The sequence below is a fragment of the Erithacus rubecula genome (genome assembly GCF_903797595.1).
Source record: "Erithacus rubecula genome assembly, chromosome: 3".
Taxonomy (NCBI): domain Eukaryota; kingdom Metazoa; phylum Chordata; class Aves; order Passeriformes; family Muscicapidae; genus Erithacus; species Erithacus rubecula.
This window is the reverse complement of record NC_136689.1, coordinates 128717703-128726494: the sequence shown is the minus strand read 5'-3', so window position 1 is coordinate 128726494 and position 8792 is coordinate 128717703.

Genomic DNA, 8792 nt, shown 5'->3' with positions numbered 1-8792 from the left:
CCTGTAACCGAGCGAGACGGCCCGGCAGAGCCATCCCCCCGCAGCCATTGGCACGGGCCCGGGGCTCCCGCCCCCTCGGGCCGCCCCGCCGAGCTTTTCCCGGCTCTTCCCGAGCCCCCGGCCCCGCCGAGCCTTCCCCCGGCTCTCCCGGAGCCCCAGGCTGTTCCCTTCCACGTCTTCAGGTGTTTGCTCGGCGGTCGGTGACTCCCTCCCCACGAAGGAGCTGTCTCTGCGGGACACCGCCCAACGCGCAGCAGGGTCCTGATGCACTGTGATAAAGTATCAGCTGGGCATCAGTCACAGTTTTCGTTTTAACAGAAGTTAAGGGAAGGACACAAAATCCTTCTGAACAATAGAGGATTTGTGACTTTTTCGAAAAAGCTGGTATTGCCAGACAGAACATTGTCAATTTAGTAACAAGGAAAATTCCTGACTACCCAGTGTAAACCATATCCTATTGCTTTCATTTAAAATCATTATTTGCTTTTCATCACTCTAGAAATGAAAGCACTGTAAAATAAAGGATTTGGTATGTCCTCAGGAATTCAAAATAGAAATATCAAATGTTTGAGAGGTAGCTTCTGCATACTGCAAACTTTGTGGGATTTTCAAGAGGTAGTGTTTCCAGAAGGGGGCGATAAGCTTCAGCACAATTTTTTTCCTGAAGTATTTAACTAAACCACACATTTCTCCTGCAGGAAAGAATGCTAAAAGGAGTCGAGTCATTCAGATAGACTGCACTGAACCACACTTTTGTGTAGACTGAACCCCTTCATGTGGCTCTGCACATTAGGCCACTTCTGCCACACTCTCCCCTTTTCGTGTCTGTGCTGGTGGAACAATAGCAGTGAAGCAAGATCTACACCCCAGGTCAGTGTCACTGCTGCCACCAACCCTGTCACACACTGTCCTGAGAACTGGGACTGACCTCAGCCACATTGCTGAGGTGAGGGCTCCTACCTTATGAAGAAGGACAGCATTACATCCTGCCAACTTCAAAAAAACAGCTGGTAAATAATAATGGTTCCCTAAACCAGCTGGGAAAGTTTATGGAATGATGTAAATCCTTTATGGTAACAATTGCTTTGGTGACAGCCCCAGTCAGCATCCACAAACACACACAGCAAGGCTTCATTGAGCAATTGTGTGGTGCTGTCAGCAAACCCTGCTGCCTCTGGCCTGGGCTGGTGGCTGTGCTGGGAAGGCAGTAATGTTTGATTTCTGTGTCACCTGCATGTTCACACAAGCATCCTTACCAAGGGCTGGGGATCCTCAGCATCAACACAGGCTGTTGCTAAGGTGTGTCCCTTCACAGGGTGCCAAACTTGTGCATAACAGAATTAATTTCCTCAGGCGAGGTGCAGCAGCTGAAGTACACAGTGCAGCAGCACTGCACACCTTCCTAAGGCCATCACTCAGGGTTTTAGATAACAAAATTTGCATGGACATTCACAATTATTTCCCCACCTGGGTTTGCTCACCGTATCTTTGAGTGTGGTTTGGAAGCTTTGAAATTGCAAATGGCTTTGCCAGAGGAAGCAAACAGAGGAGCACTGTGAGAGAAGGTCTCAGCAAGCAACAGTGGGACATCTGCTTTGAGCTCTGGTGAGTGCATTGTGCAGTTCCTAGCACTCATTTGACTTGCAGTGTGCATTTCCATCTGGAAAACAGAAATGTCAACATCCTCCTTAACCTTCTTCAGCCCAAGCAAGCCTTGCCATCTGTTAGGCTTCTGTGGGACTCTGTTATATTTAAATGCTTCTGAGGGCACCAACCACTGCCAAATGCTGGTGAGACACTCAAATTGAATCAGAACTGCTGCTCTACTTTGCCTCAGTTATTTTGCAGCTAAAAGGAGTGGTAATAAACTTACCTGGGCATCCTCTGACCATGATCCATATTACAACAACTAATGATTCCTTCATTTTATCCATCCTGCTCTCTGATATAGGCTTTATCTTTTATATGTGCCCTTACAAACATATCAGCAAATATTAAAAGTTGTTACATCCATGACTTAATGTCACTAAAATATCCCAGATGGCCAGTCTGCTCCTGCACAGCCTGGGCAGGCTCACACAATGCCTTGGCACAGCTAATGCATCTTACACTGCAGATGCTCATAGGTGAGGCTGATGCCATGAGTGCAGTCTCTCTGCTGCAGCTTGAGCTGCTTTCCCCCTCACACAGCCTCTCAGCATCCCAAAAATCCAGACACACAGGTCTGGAGAGGAGGATGTTCCCATACTCACATGTGTTTCCATTCACCTCAGCTATAACATTTAAATTTAAGGCACTGCCCATGAGGTCACTGAGTCTCTCTGCCTTTCCTGTCCAAACTATTCCAGTTTATGAATACTGTTTGTTAACACACTGGTTTGAATTCAACCAGTAAATATTTTTTATTCAATTCAATTGCTATTTGGTCTTTAGTCTTTATAGTGTAAAATAACTGCAGGGAACCAGAAACACCAAACTCACGTGTCTAAATATTTCAGAAAGTTCAAGGCTGAGGATCCTGAGACAAGAGGCCCAGTAAGGTAAGTGCCAAGACCTGGACTTTTCATCTGCCTTTAACTCTCATTGCTTAATATATTTCCCTGTTCTGGGGATGTCTGAGGATTTTGACTGGCTGGCAGCCTGATCTCTGCATCACTCTGGGGAGCAAGTTATTACACCCTCAGGTAAGAGCAGAGCACTCGAGGTTAGCACTGCAGTGCTCAGCATCACAACACTCAGCATCCTTGCCAATCTGTCCTTGGTGCTTTTAACTGTGGAGTTCATCATTTAGACCCTGTTCACTTTATTACTGACAGTTTAGGGTGAGTTGTAAGTTGGTGTAAAAGGCAGAGATCAGGCAAAACTGTTGAATTTTTCAAATGGCTCTTTGCAGGCTGCCTGTCTGATCAAGGAGACAAAGAGCTGTCTGTACTGCTGCAGGAGAAAACCAAAGTAAGAACTCTAGGGTAATTTATTACAGATTTAAGAACTTGATTCCAACTTCTTCCACAGAAAAAGCCTTTGGAACTGCATAAAAATCAATGGAATTGTGGCCTTAGTCCTTTCTAACACCTCTTCATATAAACATATGATTCATATAGCATGAGAAATATTTTTTAAAAATCCAAAACATCTTTCCCTCTATTTTATTGCTTTACTAGCACAGATATATTTATAAAAAAAAAATCTTCCAGTAGTTCTACATAAAATTATAAAAGTATTATAGCCACAACAGTGCTTTGCAGTGCTTTGCATTTACACCTATTAACATTTGAATCTTTGGGGCATGTGCTCACCCTTCAGAGGCTTGTCTGCAGAAGAGAATTCCTGTGCTCACATAGATAAGGACAATATTTTTGGAGTGTGAGGAAAAAAAATTCCTGAAGATAAGTGTTAATTCTTTATTTCTGAATAAGCACATGGCAGTTCTTAATGTTACTATAGGAAAAATATTTTTACACAATAGAAAACATGAATCAACAATTTTTATTACTCATATTAATTATGTTTTCTATGGAGATAAATCTTTAACATTGTCTCTAACAAGTCAAGACCAGGACACAGGTCAGATAGCAGAAAACTTATGGAAACAGTTCCTTCCATAGCCTGCTGGGGCTCCAGGCAGATCTGCTTTTTTCTGTTCAAGCAATCATTTGATTTATTGTTGCATTTGCTTATAGCTGTTTATAGAAAATTATGATTTCTACAATAATAATGGAGGCACTGAGTATCTTAAACTAAACACTACTCACAAACAGTCAGAGAGAGATAAACTTTAAAAAATTATTTGGGAGAACTGTCTGCTTCACTGATAAAGAATAACTTAGGACACCCAGATGTTTCCATAAGGTAAACTTTATGATGAAAAGCCCACACTGTTTCCATTGACTGCTGGTTGCAAATTTCAGATCCTGAAGGGGTCTGGGTCTGGTCTGGTACCTCTGCAAGTCTGCTCCCAAGAGCAGCCAGAGCAATCCCAGCTGCAGTCACAGAAACATTTGGGTCTGCAGGGGCATCTGGAGCACATCTGGTTGAAAGAGGTCCATTTAGATTGGGTTGTTCAGGGACTTGTAGAATGGTAAAATTATTTCAGTTCAGTTTAAAATTGAATTGACTGAGGGTTCAGTGAATCATCATGTGCAAGGGGAGAGCTGAGTCTCAAATGGTTGAGACTCATTAGAGTCTCAAACTCATTAGAGTGGCTGGGAATTAGTCACTGGTAGAAAAATCACTTGGCTACTTCATGAAACCTCAGTGAATAGAAAGGCTTATATAGAACTGAAAAGCTAACTTTCCTTAAATCCTGTGCTAATAAATGGTTATTAAGGTGTGAAATACAGTGCTCCATTCAGATAAAAAAGCTTCTTCAAATGAAGGGCACAATCTGCATTTTCCTACACCATTCATCAAATGCACTGCCAGAAGTGTGTCCTTCCAGTTCAAATTAGTTACAATATTGAAATTAAAAGAATAACTTGAACTTTGAAATGTTTAATTTTATTTGTGTCCAGTAAACCCTTTGAAAAGGAGTTCCTCAGGATAAGCAAGCTATGAACATGGCTGAGGCCAATGTCTTACAGAAACCAGAGGTCTATAGCCACCAGAACAGACACACACCATATGCACAGAAGACTGTGGATACAAGATTTGGTCAAAGAAACAAACAATTGGGCCCAGTTGCACAAAACTCAGAAGAGAGACAGATGAGCAGAGCCAACAAACAATGACAGATGGGAACACACATGATCACTGCAGCTCTGCTTCTTAGATGTAGTAGAGGAGCTTGAAGCCTGTGGCATTCCTGTGACCTGGCTCCTCACATCCACACTGACCTCAGTGAAAAAGTGCCGTGGCTTGAGGCAAGCAGGGCTGTGGAGCTTCTGGGCACCTCCAGCATCTACTCACAGGTGACCCTTTGTCACTGAAAGGGGCTCCTGGGCCAGGCACAGTGAGGTTCATCACAAGTGGTTCAGTGGGGTCATCCTTTAGGCCTGAGGATACTGAAACAGGCAAGCTCTCACTTAAAGTTGTTTTACGTGCTAATGTGGGAATCTTATTTGACTTGCATTAACAATTGACTTGTTCAATGGCATTGGAAAGGATCGAGTACCTGAATCCTTGGCTTATGTGGAGATGAAATTGTGTTTGGTCAGAGCAGCATAAGAGCCACCAGGCTCCTGTGAAGTAAAATGTGATTTTGAGCCCTTCTTTAAGTTATATTTTTACAGCAGGTGCTCATCTAACTATTCTTTTGTGAGGTGTAACTTAGTGGTTTCCTTGTTTCTATCCTTGTAACATTGCTGTAATTACATTCCCATTGTCAAGTAGAGGAACTTTCAGGACTTGTGCCCTAAAAATATTAATTTAAAAGACTTAAAAGGCAAATTCAAATTCCCACCCCCATCTTTTTTGTTTGTTTTTTTTCTTTTTGTGTGTGTGTGTGTGTGTACTCATGCATACTTTTTTGGGTTTTCCTGCTGGTTTGGCGACTGTCCATTTCTCTCTATAGAGAACCTCATCACAACTATCAGCATCTTTAGGTATCTTTCTCAGGATAATCTTGCCTACTAAAATTTTAAGAAAAATAAATTAATTTCCATGGTGAGCCCCTGACTTCAGGTAGCCCAACACATTCACATCTCATCCACCCTCTGGCACATCACACCTGTCAGTGGCACACCTTCACAGATTCACATGTCTAGATTATTCATCCCTACAGTGCATCCACTTGTTCTTTTCTTGGAAGTCCGGATCACAGCCATGCCTGTAGGAATCTGGAAGGTGGAGAGCAAGTCCCAGACAGGACTGGCCAACATCAGTGACTCAAATCCAGTGTTCAACTGCTTCAGCTTCCTCAAAGCCTCTGTCTTGGGTCATTCAAGACTTACCTGCACTCTTGGATAGCAGATATGATGCTACTAGAATTGGGTCTGGAGGGAATGCTTCCCAGACAGCTTGAGCCTTCAACTAATAACCAATCTACTATTAATTTATCCAGTTTCCTGTGGTAAGGTAGAACATCAGGAAGATAAACTGAGACACACATTCCCTTCTTAGTCCTTCATACACAACCAACATGGAACATCCTTTTTCCTGTTAAGACCCCTTTGGTGAAGATGTCTGATCATCCCCCCACCACCACCTCTCTGACAAACCTACTCAATAGCAATAAAATATCTTCTTGCTGTTTCTCTTCACCTTGTATGGCAAAAATGAGCCTTAAAATACCTGATGTTCTCTCATGACTATGCTGCTGTACCTGAGTGTGCTCTCTGGGACAGAGGTCAGTGTCCTTCTTCATCACCTCCACCATCACCAGGCGCCTGTTTAGCACTACCCTTCCACAAAAGTGCCTTCTTCCAAACAGCAACCACTCCCCTCTCCAGCTCCTGTCTGTGCTGAGAAACCAACTGTGACCCATTTAATGAAGGTAGATAATTATTTGTTTAAAGATCTCATTGGTCATTACTTTATTTCGACTAGTAAAATCCAAAAGCAAGCAAACTTTTATATCACATTTTGTTTCAGTGATCAAAGCTAAAACACAGGGAACAAGCATTAACAAAGAGCTCGGATATAAATGTCCTGGCATGTTTTTAATCTTTTAATTATACTTTTATTCTCAAGTACTTCAATAGGAAGTAAAATCCAGTTAATAAACAGAAGTGGATTTCATAGATATAAATTAGAAATACATTCTGAGCTCCACTTCTAGGTATACAAAGCAGAAAGCTCATGAATGCATGGTATAAGTTGCTTTAATTAAACTCTATTCCATTAAAAATACAAATATGACAAGTGTAAAGGTGTGAAAGAATAAGTGCAAGAAAAAAAAAAAAGGTAAAGTGCAGGAAATAACATTTATACTCATGAGACTCTGAAATACCTTTGGTGCCAGCCATGTCAATTACTGCAAATACCACTGGTTAATACAGGCAGTGAGCTTTACCAGCGAAGGCAGGCAGAGAGCAGCCAGATGCCTTCAAAGGCTGATCCAACAAGTGGCCAGTGTGAAGGCAAGGATGCAGAATCCCTCCTTTGATGTGCAGCCTTCTGAAACAGCACGTTGAAACTGGGTGGTCAAACTTCACTTCAAAATAGAATTCCTCATCTTTTTCAGCTACTGCATTTTTCGGTGTTTTGCAGAATGCTAAACTTCTTTTTATTAAATAAGTTCAACTTTTTTTTTTTTTTCTCTATTTTGCTTCTGAATTTCAACTATATTTGACTGTTTAAGCCAATTATATTCTGTATCCTGTAAGAAAAAAGAACTACAGTTCTCTGTGAATCAGCTGAACAGTTGTCAAAGAAAATAGTGTGATATTTCAGCTTGTTAGTGCTCCATTGCTGAATTGTTGGAATTTTTACTTTAAAAAACAGAAGGATTTAAACGAGTTTTAAATACTGTAGGTATTTTTTTTCCTTGTCTGGTAATAGCACTTTAAAAATGCTACAAACATGATCTTGTTTATATTTTCAAATTTAGACTTATTTTTTCAAGCATGTGCATACATTTACCCTCTAGGTAAAATCTACCCTGGTTTTCACTATACACATTTAGCAAAATAGAACAGTAAGATACAGTATAAACAACATGCACCATAAAAGCACCACATTGGTAATTTCAGGTGCTGTTTATTTCACAAATCAAATATTATTTGATATGCTAAATTTTAAAAGATTTTCTATGCAACCTGAAAACTCAGTGCAATGCGTAATTTGAATGCCTTATGACATTCTCGTTCAGAGAAAGACTTTTTGGCACACATAATTCCTGGTTTGAAGAAGCTTTCAGTATCCTATATTCTAGCTTCTTGCAAACAGTGGCACCAAACAGGACTAAAATGGCTGTACCAGTGTAAATAGCTGGATTTATAGTACATCTTCCATAAGATTGCCAGCCTCCATTAAACAACTTCAGCTGATGGAGATGTCCCAGGGAGAAGTTATTCTCACAGGTTCAGAAAAGTACTTTTAACATGAATGGTTTAACTTCATTCAGATAACAAGAGCAAAGCAAATAAATAAATACCTTTTGCTAGAGATGGTGTTTAGGAGATTGTGCACTGCCCCTCACTGCAAGCAGTCAGTCTTCCAGGCCCTGCTTCATCTCTGTGCCCCTTTTCTTTCAGTTTCTTCATCACTGATGTAAGCATTCAAACAGCACTTGAATTTTCCATTCACTGCTCGGGTACTTGGCTGTTAAAGCACCCAGAGAGGTCACAGCCTCTTTGGCTGTAAGAATCACCCTGGGAATTCAGAATCTGTTTTTTCTGTTACAGCTGCCCTGGAACACACAAAGTGCTACAGTATCAATCTACCACTGATGCATTTCACTGCCAGTCTGTGTTTTGATTATTGCTTCACATTTCACACTTCTTTAATAATTTATCTATTTTTAAGCCCATAATATTGCTATAACTTCAAAATTACTTTGTGTTTATCTTTTGCAGAGTAGTTACCACAAAAGCTATTTTTTTCAGATCTTCCTAAAAAGGGAGAATAACATCAAAGAATTAAAAATCAGTATTTTAAGGAGGTGGCAGCATGAGCATTCCAGAAATACACATTCTACATAATCTAAGGAAGGTCTTTAGAAGTCATGGAAGAAAAAATGCTGTAAAAATTAGGATGAAAGAAACAATCCAAGTTTCTCACTCCCTTGTAAGTCTGTGTTCATGTGAACAATTCCCAGCATTGTTAAGTCTCATTTTCTCACACATGAGGAATAAAAAAACATTGCAATACTTATTAACTCATACAGCCCTACTGAAAAATTATTGTGCTTTAGG